General features: G+C 34.9%; 1 protein-coding gene across 24 annotated transcripts in view; it reads left to right on the top strand.

Annotated features, from left to right (window-relative positions):
- Window positions 1-12,787, top strand: part of ens (MAP7 domain containing protein ensconsin) — a 290,307-nt gene that overhangs the window by 35,509 nt on the left and 242,011 nt on the right. For 4 of the 24 annotated variants that reach the window (XM_088278183.1, XM_088278180.1, XM_088278167.1 and 1 more), the window contains exons 1-2: window positions 5,582-5,792; window positions 11,402-11,467. The exons of 17 other annotated variants lie outside the window; for them this stretch is intronic. The gene's annotated coding sequence lies outside the window, so the exon portion shown is untranslated. Of the gene's footprint in view, window positions 1-5,581; window positions 5,793-9,802; window positions 9,971-11,401; window positions 11,468-12,787 lie in introns of those variants that run through there. 3 more of the 24 variants (XM_088278181.1, XM_088278170.1, XM_088278168.1) reach the window with 1 other exon arrangement.

Here is a 12,787-nt window from a genome sequence, read left to right as displayed (position 1 = left end):
TGTAAAAATTATCAATTAAAATTCGCTGTTAAACATGTCTCAATCCATGTTCGTACTTACATAGTCATGTTTACAGTTTTTAAGCACTTAGAGCACACACGTATTGAATATATTTTCCGAATATTTATTTCTTTGGATATTTTGCATACTGTCATTGGAATCCCAGAAGAAACAGTGTTGCCATAACTTTCACATTTGTTCGTGGAAAATATTATTTTTACGCCGAAGCGCAGCGATGTGGTACATGTCGGATCACGTGACTCTGTCCATTCACGATATATCGTGTCGACAAGATCTACAGCGATAATTACAACTGCCAGTTTGCATATTTTTGGGCCAAATAATCACACCATCAATACGGCGTGCTTTGAGAACATTGGAAACGAACGAAGGAATCTCCAAACGGATCCTTGAACCATTAAACTAAACGCAAAATAGTCAATTAAAAAAATGTTCTTTATGACTCGGAATCCTACTGAATTTTCCAATAAAAAATTACTCTCTTATTACCTGTATACTCGTAGCTCTTTCACGGTTAGATCTTTTCAACTGATATTCGTAATTTTCATGAGAAGGTTTTGACAACATTTTGAGTGTGTTCAAATACTTGTTCTCAAAATCTGGATTATCTCCAATTACATGAGTAATTTTCATATTATTCTTTGATATCTCATCAAAGATGAAGAAGAATATGGAAGTCTGGGCATTTACGGGGCTGACGACCGCCATAGGCTGGTTTAAGTGATCACTTTACACACGTGTAACATTCACCAATTCTACCTATTATTGACAACCACACTACTCAAATTCTTGGAAGTTCTATATATATGAACCAATTTTGAAACATTATTCTTGAATCACCAGGACTTCACTACAGACATCTATTAGTGAGATGAAAATAAGCTTTTTATTGATGAGATGAGATGTTAAAAAAATAATAAGTTTGACGTCGCCCACCTTTTCAAGCTGATATGCCTTGGGAATATTAGAAGGAGGGGTAGGGAGATGAAAGAAAATTCTGCACAAAAAATATACTTAAATTAATTTAATTAAAAATAAAATAATTATACGAAAGCGACTTTAACTTAAACTAATCTTGAATTGCTATCTTAAATTAGCTTAAAATTAATTAACCCTATCTTAAATTAAACTTATTCTAACCTTTGGTGGAAAAGATGCGCCATGATGCTGGTGGTGGCCGTGATCCTTTGTGAAAAAGCTGCGCCGTTGGATGCTGGGATGAGGTTCTTCTTATGACGGGGCGCCGTACGATGATTCTTGCTTCTTATCTTCTTCTTCTCCTAGTAGAGCTTCAGCTCTTAATTTGAGGCTTATGACCCGGCGTGGGTCTGCTTTTGATACTCCGGATGAGTAACTCCTTTTTTTTCTATCTCCTCTCTCCCTGCGTAGAGCTCCCGCTCTTCTCCTCACTTAAGTCTTAAAACCTGGTGTAGGTATGCTTCTTCGTCTGATTTCTCCCGACTGCTCGATCCCCCTGATCTCTCCCGACTGCTGCTTACAACTCCTCGATCCCACTGGTTTCCCGGATGCTCCTTCCAACTCATCTTCTTCTCTGTGTCTTCTGACTGACCAGCCGTCCGACTGGTCGATCTCCTCTTACGACTTACTCCCTCCAACTGATCCTTCCAATTGTTGGCTTCCAAGAGATTATTCCGACCAACTGCCGGCTTCCAAGAGATCGATCCCACTGATTTCTTCCCGTTATATTCAGTTTCTCTTCTTGAAGATCACGCCCTCGAAACCATTTTTCATTGGCTGACGGTGCGCTTGTATCCACCCCCAAAATTTTCAACGTCTAGACATCAATTAGCAATAATTTTATTTGCGCTATATCGTAAACAAATGATTTTACTATAATCATAAAAACCGCCGGCAAATAATCCCTTTACAGGCCAGCGGGTTGGCGACAGTTTTTTTTATGATTCAAACCTTTTAAATACATTTTAATTTTACGACAGGTAAATTATAAAAGGTCGGAGCCATAAAAAATATTTGTGCGCACAGAATTTTTTTTTTTTTTTTTTTTTTTTTCCTAAGACTAATTAAATTAAACGATTGATAATTGATTATTTTTGCCAGACTAGAGGAGAAACGTGGTTTCACCACGTCAATCCACCCCGCCTTGTAATGGCAAAAAAATCAATCTTCAATTAAATTATTAATATTTGTCTATTTCCTAACTTATTTACTACTTCTGTTCGTACATGGTTATACTAGTGGGTAAATATAATATTTAAACTAATTATCCCTAGATTCGGGTGGTTCAGTAACTCCCGGCGCTACGCGTAAGTCGTATACAGATTTATTTCCTCTGTCTACCAAAAATGTTCCTTGCGTTCCGATTTGCATTTGGACTTTAAATCCTATTCCTAATAAATGTATCCGGAGATCTTTCTTTATCTCATTTTCCCAAGCATCTATTTCTCTCTCTTCGTTCTCCCCTTGCTCACGCAACGTGCCGTTTCTAGTTAGAGGCATATTTTTGTTTGTTTACGGTCACGTTAATCGATCAATAAAAAAAAATCGAATTACCTAACACCACACCTGTATTGTATTAAAACAAGAGAGAGCAAAAAAATATATGTAAATGTGCATTTAAAATTAATTTGACAAAAAAAACATATGCATAAAATGTGTAAATATTTACTTTCTTTATCTTCTACAATCTCCTACCCCTTTCTCAAGGTAATCAGCTTAAAATGGGACTGTCAATAAACAAAAAAAATATGTATTCCTATACATATAAATTTTTTTGTAAGTTTTCTCAGGGTCGCGAACCTCGAAATTTACAATATTTCGATGGCCGACACGTTTTGGGCGCCAATTGACGTCGCCCACCTTTTCAAGCTGATATGCCTTGGGAATATTAGAAGGAGGGGTAGGGAGATGAAAGAAAATTCTGCACAAAAAATATACTTAAATTAATTTAATTAAAAATAAAATAATTATACGAAAGCGACTTTAACTTAAACTAATCTTGAATTGCTATCTTAAATTAGCTTAAAATTAATTAACCCTATCTTAAATTAAACTTATTCTAACCTTTGGTGGAAAAGATGCGCCATGATGCTGGTGGTGGCCGTGATCCTTTGTGAAAAAGCTGCGCCGTTGGATGCTGGGATGAGGTTCTTCTTATGACGGGGCGCCGTACGATGATTCTTGCTTCTTATCTTCTTCTTCTCCTAGTAGAGCTTCAGCTCTTAATTTGAGGCTTATGACCCGGCGTGGGTCTGCTTTTGATACTCCGGATGAGTAACTCCTTTTTTTTCTATCTCCTCTCTCCCTGCGTAGAGCTCCCGCTCTTCTCCTCACTTAAGTCTTAAAACCTGGTGTAGGTATGCTTCTTCGTCTGATTTCTCCCGACTGCTCGATCCCCCTGATCTCTCCCGACTGCTGCTTACAACTCCTCGATCCCACTGGTTTCCCGGATGCTCCTTCCAACTCATCTTCTTCTCTGTGTCTTCTGACTGACCAGCCGTCCGACTGGTCGATCTCCTCTTACGACTTACTCCCTCCAACTGATCCTTCCAATTGTTGGCTTCCAAGAGATTATTCCGACCAACTGCCGGCTTCCAAGAGATCGATCCCACTGATTTCTTCCCGTTATATTCAGTTTCTCTTCTTGAAGATCACGCCCTCGAAACCATTTTTCATTGGCTGACGGTGCGCTTGTATCCACCCCCAAAATTTTCAACGTCTAGACATCAATTAGCAATAATTTTATTTGCGCTATATCGTAAACAAATGATTTTACTATAATCATAAAAACCGCCGGCAAATAATCCCTTTACAGGCCAGCGGGTTGGCGACAGTTTTTTTTATGATTCAAACCTTTTAAATACATTTTAATTTTACGACAGGTAAATTATAAAAGGTCGGAGCCATAAAAAATATTTGTGCGCACAGAATTTTTTTTTTTTTTTTTTTTTTTTTCCTAAGACTAATTAAATTAAACGATTGATAATTGATTATTTTTGCCAGACTAGAGGAGAAACGTGGTTTCACCACGTCAAGTTTTTAAAGCGTTATAACTTCTTGAAGTATCATCATGTAATATACAGTGTAATGCAATAAAATATTTATCAATTCGATTTAAATATAATAAGCAGGAGACAGGTTACACATATTTAAATTCATTATTATTAATTCCGTTAAATGATTCGGCAGTCACTTTTTGGTAATATGTTTACTTTTTTAAATTTAAATTTCACTTGGTAAATACCAATTTTTCTTAAAATCTATTGCGACACGTGTTTCAATTTATGTCATTTTCAAACACAGTATTATTATAGTCCGCATTTTTTAAAAATATGGTTATAAATATCATATTTAGGAAGCTTTCGAAGCTAATACTTGTCAAATTGCCTTTCAATACTCAATGCCACAACAATACAAATGTTTTATTCCACATTAACCTTATGGGTTGTTTGAATTCCATAATTATTGAAAGATTAGTTCGCGGTAAAATAAATTAAATAAAGTGAGATGTAAAATTTGCTTATTTCGTTATTCTTACTACAAGTTATTTTGAATTGGTTCTATCTTTATAGGAATTTTTAATAAGTTAGAATCTTTTAATAGTAACCTAACGAATGTCATCCATTTTATTTGTGTACATATTTTTCTCGTTTATTCAATAGTTTTTCTGGCATTCTATTATTCATTTAGTATTTTAAGACTGGCTTCTTAAAACTATGACGTATTATGTTTATGCAAAGTGTATCCATATCCACTTTTGATCAAAATGAACGAAATGAAGTAGAAAAGTACATAGTCGGCGTGAGCGTTAAATCGCTTGTGAAGGCCTTTAGCACGCAATATCCATCATTCAAACCCTCACTGTTACTTTCGATTTTGAAATACAATATAATCATCGAAATTTTCTTCCCGTGACAAATGTTTCGTTTTGTAAGATAATTAATTATTCAAACTGTGAAATTCCATTTTTTAACCCAATACAGCCACTTCTTTCATCCGTACTTTAGTTTTTTTTAAGTTTTATAAATATATACGCATGTGTGTTTGTATAATGGATTTTTTAAGGAATAACCCGCAAAGCCTCTATTAGAGGCTTGCCTGCAGGTAGGATAGTAAGGAAGGTAAATGTGAAAAATAACAAACACCCAGAACAATTAAAAATAAATCTTTCATGACTTTATTTAGTACTTGGCGGGAATCGAACCTGAATATGAATTAATATGTCTATATTTTTGTACACCTATACATGTGCGCTTTTGTTTTTGGTGGTAGTTTGAACATTTCAATTTCTTTGTTGTCATTTCATTTAGGTTAAAAACAGTAGTTAAACTACTATCTACTGAAATTTTTACTATTTTTTCCCCTTTTTGCGAAGTAAATAGAAGAAAAATCCTTTCCGAAGCTCATATACTAACATACTATAGTAGATTGAAATCAAATGTAGCCTAAGTGAAGTGGATGATCATTCGCAAAGGAGCCTCGACGCGCGGCGTCGCGTCGGATCTAATTCGGGCACCGCTCCCCGAGGAATTCGGGAATTTCCGCCTATGATCGCCACGGTTTATTTTGTCCGGCGGCACACGGCTTCGGTGCATCTTCAACGCGATCAGTACACACTTCGTAATCATGCAGTCCTGGTATTTCTAGTGGACCTGCCTTGTGGTTTATAACGCGTCCGTGATCAAAAATACCAAAAAAACGCAACACTTCTTTTCGTTGAATCAGTTTAATGTTTCTCTAAGTATTTTTAATGTGTCTATTTCTTGGATTATGACCATTTGTGTCAAGCAGACGTAAGTACACCGAGTGTATATATATATATATATATATATATATATATATATATATATATATATATATATATATATATATATATATATATATATATATATATATATATATATATATATATATATATATATATATATATATATATATATATATATATAATATTTGTTTATATAAACAAGCTTTAACTAGTTTAAGTCAAATATCACAACATTTTGAGTGTGTCCAAATACTTGTGTTCTCTCCACTCGGGAGTTATTTTATTATGAGAAACCCAGATTTTCGTATGTGGACATGCTCAAAACGTTGTGAATAAAATAACTGATCAAAGTATAAGCTGCTTAAAAAATAATTGAATATCAGGTTTTCAGGCGTTTTCCAGTATGTAAAATAATCCCGTTTTGGGTGTTGCATACGAATAAAAGGGTGTCTCCTAAATTAAAACTTTCCAAATCCAAACATAGACGTCTTTTATGAACTTTATCATGTCTGAGATTGATCATATTTGTATAACATCCAATATTTCAGTAGCGTGATTGTCAATCATGGGTAGAATGGCGAATGTCGCACTTGTGTAAAGTGATCACTTAACCATCCTATGACACGTCATAAGCCCTGTTAATACCCATACTTCCATACTTCTTCATCTTTGTTGAGATGTCAAAATATTATTTAATTTATTTTTCCTTCGATTTTTTTTTATATGACCACTTCAATATGTGGGTTTCGAAATAATTTTGACAATACCACGAGTCGAAACAGCTCTCTGAAATAAATTCAGTAGTATAACAAACCGTGTTTTGTTTTATATTGGTTATAGTCATTGGTTATAGTCCGCCTCCGTAGTGTAATGGTCAGCACGCTCGGCTACCGTTCTGTAGGTCCCGGGTTCGTTTCCCAGGGGGGTCAAATAAATATAAGTGATTTTTTCACTCTAATATTTATTCCATATTACCCTGGACTGGTACCTGAAGCGGAGGGCTGATCACCTTTCCTTCGTATGTTAAGGATCAAGATAACACTGCGTTTGTATGATGCAGTGCCCTATGCACCATTGGGGTGCGGATAAGGGTTTGAATGAATGAATAGTCATATTATTCAATTGCTTGTTTTGACGAAAGTTGTCAGTGATGATTTAGTTATTCTAATTATGCATTTATTTATTTTAATTTCACGCTTGAGAGTTATTGTATTGAAATATAAATATTAAGACCTCGGTCTTTTCCATCAATGGTAATCGTTTAGTCATCCTCTCTGTCGCTGTCTTGTATGAATATTAAAACCCGATTGCGCAATGCTCACCTATCATACATTCACTGTTCTCCTCCTCTCCAAACAGGGTTGCCGAGTGAAAAACAATATCTTGCAAAATCAAAAATACGTCTCAATTCATATTTGTCATTTGACTAAAGAAGATTCGACCAAAAATACCTAATTTTTATTTAATTTTACTCGAAATACCTATAAATTTGTATCCTTAACTCTAGAAAGATAGTCTGCGTAAAATTGACGCATGCGTTTTAAACAGCTCGGCTGTCCAAACTCAAAACACAGTAAGGGACATTTTTTTGTAGTACGTTTTTTTGTTGCATTTTTGGACAAAGTAGATTATACTTAGTCCAAAAATGCAAAAAAAACGTACTACAAAAAAATGTCCCTTACTGTGTTTTAAGTTTGGACAGCCGAGCTGCATGTCGAGGTTTATTATTTTTTTTCAATAAATTTTATGTGATTATTTATTTACACATATATAAGAATAATAATATTAAAGATAATTTACTTAAACTGAAAAAAAAAATAATAACTTCTATAAATCAACGAACTTTTTCAACACTTTCCGTACTAAACAATATGATCATCTTTCTTAATAGCGTAATAGCGTAGTTTAGAATGGACGCCAACTTTTTATTAATTATGTAGCGACTTCGTAGATGGTTTTATGAATATTAATATTAAATCATTTGTAAAAAACCATTTTTTTAATGTTTATCCAAAACCTGCTTCGAGGTTTAGTTTTATTGGCAAATTGTTAAATATAAAATTATTTACTTACGTTTTAGAGACCAAAAAGAATCGATTACATACGGAAGATAACATTTTAACTACACTCTGTTCACAGTTGTTTTACCTCAATTTTTTTTTTAAATCAGTCATTTTACCTCTATTTTTTAAAAATAATTAAATAAATTAAAGTATAAAGCTTTTATTTCTAAATACTTAAGGATTTGACGCCCTGTAAAATACAGTTTTTTTTACCGAATAGTAAATTTAATGTTCTTTACTTTACTTAGTTCAAACGTTCCGTACGTAATCAATGCCTTGGTATTCATGTATAATTCGTGGTTCTACTAATTACTAATATACTTATAACCCTTATCCGCACCCAATGGTGCATAGGGCACTGCATCGAATTGACGCAGTGTTATCTTGATCATTACTTACATGAAGGCAAGGTGATCACTCTTGCGCTGCAGGCACCAGTCCAGGGTAATATTAAATAAATATTACAGTGTAAAATCACTAATATTTATTTTCACCAGCCCTGGGAATCGAACCCGGGACCTCCAGCACGGTAGCTAAACATGCTGACCATTACACTACGGAGGCGGACAAAATGTGAATTACTAATATAATGTAGTTTTTTTTTATTACCAGTGCGTTGTATTTGATTAACTGTATTTTACTCGATAGTTTTGATATTCTCATGTTGTGTTTAGCGAAAATGCTATACCATAAGATTGAGAATCAATTAAGAAGCCAGTTGAAAATTACGGTACTTTTTACTAAGCGTAGTATAGGTAGTATTTTTTTTATCACAATTCAATTTAAATCCACTTTACTTTCAATAAGAGGGGAATGCCATGTTTATTATTTATTATTTGCGTCGCCTTGGCTATTGGCTTTGCCGGTTCCACCGCTTTGTTGGGGGGCGTTTTGAATGTTAATGAAACGATGTTAAGTTTACTCGAACTTAATTGGCAATATTGATATTCAACCACATTTCTATTGAATCATCGCTAGGTTGGCCAGCCTGACTACCTACCACCTACCGCCCACCATAAATGGTGAGCTTATTTGACTCTCGGGGCCCAAAATAGACGGATTTTTTTATTTTATAAATTATATTCCTAGTCAATTTTTTCCTCATCTCAAAAACCGGTTTTTAATCGTGTATATATAAATATATTTTTTTAAATAAATTTAAATATTGCTGTTGGTCTACTCGCTATAAATTTAACATAAAATTAGCCTCCCGTCTTGTCTTAATCAACGTCTCGGTTTATTCTTCGAAATGGCTTTTCGGCGAATCAACGCAAATAAAAATTTAATTTAATACCTTTCAGGGTATTGAATATCGCAAATAAAATATCACAAGTACCCATTTTCTCGAGCTTTTTTTACTACGGTGAAAATAATTTTATTTGTGTGACAAATTTTTAAAGGGTTACACACACGAAAATTAGTCTTTGATATTAATATTTAATATATAAGATAAGATTTAATTTATATTAATAGAAAAGAAAAAGAAAAGGCGATTCAGTTGGCTTGGCCATGTACTCCGCATGCCTCCCGAGAGCCTTAATCAAGCTTACCTCTTTTACAAGGCATCAGGTTCGCGCCGCCCAGGACAACCACTGCTGACAATTCGTCGGCAGTTCTTGTCAGAACTTCGAGACGCAAATCTGACTTGGGAGGATGCAAGGGAGCTGGCAGCCGACAGAAAAGCCCGGAGACAGTTTGTGGACTCCATATGCTCCACCTAGGGAGCGGATATGGTTTAATTATTGATTATATTAATAGAATAAATAGAACTTTTAAACTCTATGACAAAAGACAACCTTTATTACTGTCTGGATCGATTCGTACACTTCAGAATAAAATTGATTTAATTTAAAATATGTACAACAGCAGTTGTCTAGCTCCTTGTACCATCTGCTGTCGCAGCCGGAAGACTTTCTTAGCGGGGGCCGCGTGTCGGATGCTGCCCGCGCGGCTGGCCGGCCGCCAGCGGCTCGTGTGCGCGCCGCCATACCCCCGGGATGTTGTGTACACAGAGCGCGTGTGTGTGCACTTTTACAACGCTCGCGAACGTCATCGTGCGCTAACCTCCAATTTTACATCGTTTCATCATCGATGAAAGAAAATTTTGTTTTCTTTTTGGCTCGGATGGTCTTCTCTTACTGTTCGTACCAGATGAATGAATTGAATTTTATCTCGTGCTCCAATTCATTTGTTTAATTAAGTCATTTATTCATTTGTTATTTTTTATTATCATCGTATACATAATGGATAAATATCACGATGTGTGATTATTGGCCAATAAATTAATATGAAAAATCACAAGACTATCCGTAGCATTCTTATTGAAATGTGTAGAGAAATAAGGGATATATGAAGGTTTAAACTTGAGATATTTTTATAATACGAAAAACGTTCGTTCGCATACGTCATCAAATATCCGTCATCGAACGTTTTATGACGTCATATGATTTAGTGTCTATGATTTATATAGCTGTAATAGTAGAAGTGTGGATTGTTTGTTTACCACTACACTACCATTTGTGTTATACAAATATGAGGGGAGGGGGGGTGGTAGGGTGGACCATAGACATCAACAAATAGAGCCGACAATAATTTACCAATGTTACCAATATTTAAAATAAATCCATCGTTTCTGTGACGTCATTCATTGCCAACTTACAAAAATAACGTTTTTTCGAAGGCGATTTTTCCGAAAGAAAATGATGAATGAAAATATTAATTATACCAGCTGTTATAAACACAAAACGAGTTTTATACAATCCTTTATAGGTTGAGTATGTTAAATAAGATATTCCTCCCGTCTGACAAAGATACATTACGAATTACAGATTACGGTAATGTGGCCTCACTGAGGTTTCCCGTGCCGAGGGCACATTTTACAAAATTTATTTATATACAAATTTGAATTAGGAAAATAACTAACTAAACATCACGTCGCTTCTCCGCAGGTTAGGCAGAAAGAATTGAACGCCACACTTATAGTATTTGCACATAATCTTCACCACTTCCGCATTTATACACCTTCTCATACATATATTAACTGTCGTAGTCGATTTCATTTTTCAAAACGGGACTGCCGGACGGTAAAATTCAGGGTAGTGCACAGCGCCCTTAGAGCGCTTGTGCACCGCACGGAATTTTTAAATAAAAGCGACTACGGCAGTTTATCGCTATCGAGTTCACACGCACCGTGATCGACACAGATCGAGCGCACCGATCCGGAGAAAAACGGACAAGTGCACAAGTCAATCATCCGTTTTTACATGCTAACCGGACTGCCGGACAGTAAAATTCCGTGAAGTGCACAAGCGCTCTTAGAATGTCTAGAACTGAATTCGGTGTTCCCGCCTCCAGTCAGTTTTCTCAAAACCGTACCGCGTTTCGAAATCATAATAATGATCAGCAAACTATTGTGTGCATTTTAAATCATGTCCCGCCTTGTCATCTTGCGGTTTCGGTATTGTTCGTCTGCGCCATCTCAGCGTTTTATTATCCGTCCTTTTATCATTGTGCCTTAATGATAATGTTTATATTATTATATTTCTAACCGTGTTTTATATTTTTGTTGCAGGTATGTAATGATTGTTTGACGGACGAACTAAACGACCATTGTTTGTGTTTCACCGGACATTTTGCTGTAAGTCACCATTATTTTTATTTTTATTTCCATATAAGGTATATATTAGTAGATAAGTACGATGTATTATAGATATTCGAATGGTGAAATAAGGAAGGAATGCAAAGCTGAAATAAGCATTATCGACACAAATTAAGAAAGGTGTGTTGAGATGGTTTGGACATGTGTGAGGAACGAATGAGTGGGGAAATAACGGTAAAACAAATTTATGAGGCAAATATAGTTGGAAAAAGAACCAGAGAAAGACCGAGAAAAACTTGTCACGAACAGGTGTTCGTTGTGAGTCGAAATAATCGGCGGGTATGTATGAGGAGATGCATGAACGTGTAATACCCAGACTTCCATATTCTTCTTCATCTATGTTGACATGTAAATGATGACTTGAACCAGCCAATGTCAGGTCGTAAGGTACTCCTCGAATACTTGGACAACCATATTCCCATTTGGGGTTTTAATAAATATCTTGGTATTATTAATTTTCAACCTTCAATAAGTGAATTATTTAACACCTAAAAATAGCTGTTTAAACGCTGCCAGGCCCAATAATACATTTTCTAAGCTTTATAAAATAAAACAACTTTGTTTTTAACCACTTTTTGGTACATTTTTTCTCCAACTGGTTTCGACAAGAACCTTGTCATCAACAGGGTAGTACATGTTTAACCCTGATTATGACAAAGTTCTTGGAGAAATAATACACCAACAAAAAAGTGGTTACAAACAAAGTTGTTTTATTTTATAGAGTTTATAAAATGTGACCCAAAGTACCTGCGAAAAACATTAAAGAAAAAAGTCAATTTTTATCTCTTTCAATGGTGTCTGATTAAAAAATATTGTAATAATCGAGTGTGAATGCTTTCCGTTCATGATTATGTTCTTATGTCGTGACGAGATGTAGAGATATCAGTAGCAAGTGGCTGTTTACATAACCGCTAATAACTATTGATCTCTGACATTATCATAAAATACGGTATTCACAATAATCGCGCCACATCACGGCAAATTTAAGAAGTCTCTTTAAACATGCGATTTGTAACATAACACGTGTTATTTTTAAGTTCCCACAAGTTCTATGATCAATTTGTAGAGATGATGACTTTATTGTTCTCTAAATCGTTTTTTTAAACATAACATTTTTCAAGGTCGTCACTTTTTTTACTGTTGTTTTAAATTTATCTCATTTCCTTAATAATAAGTAATGATTAGCTGAATGTTTAAAAAAATCATGCTGCTGTAAAATTGTATCGCTATTACTAGATATCTGCATTTATCAAACTTGCAACAGTTATTTTAGATATATTTTTTTAAAAATTAAACACT

Source organism: Brachycentrus maculatus, unplaced genomic scaffold (genome assembly GCF_059751285.1).
Source record: "Brachycentrus maculatus isolate JH-2025_06_01 unplaced genomic scaffold, ASM5975128v1 h1tg000055l, whole genome shotgun sequence".
NCBI lineage: Eukaryota > Metazoa > Arthropoda > Insecta > Trichoptera > Brachycentridae > Brachycentrus > Brachycentrus maculatus.
The sequence above is the reverse complement of the archived record's forward strand: the minus strand, read 5'-3'. Positions and strand labels throughout refer to the sequence as shown.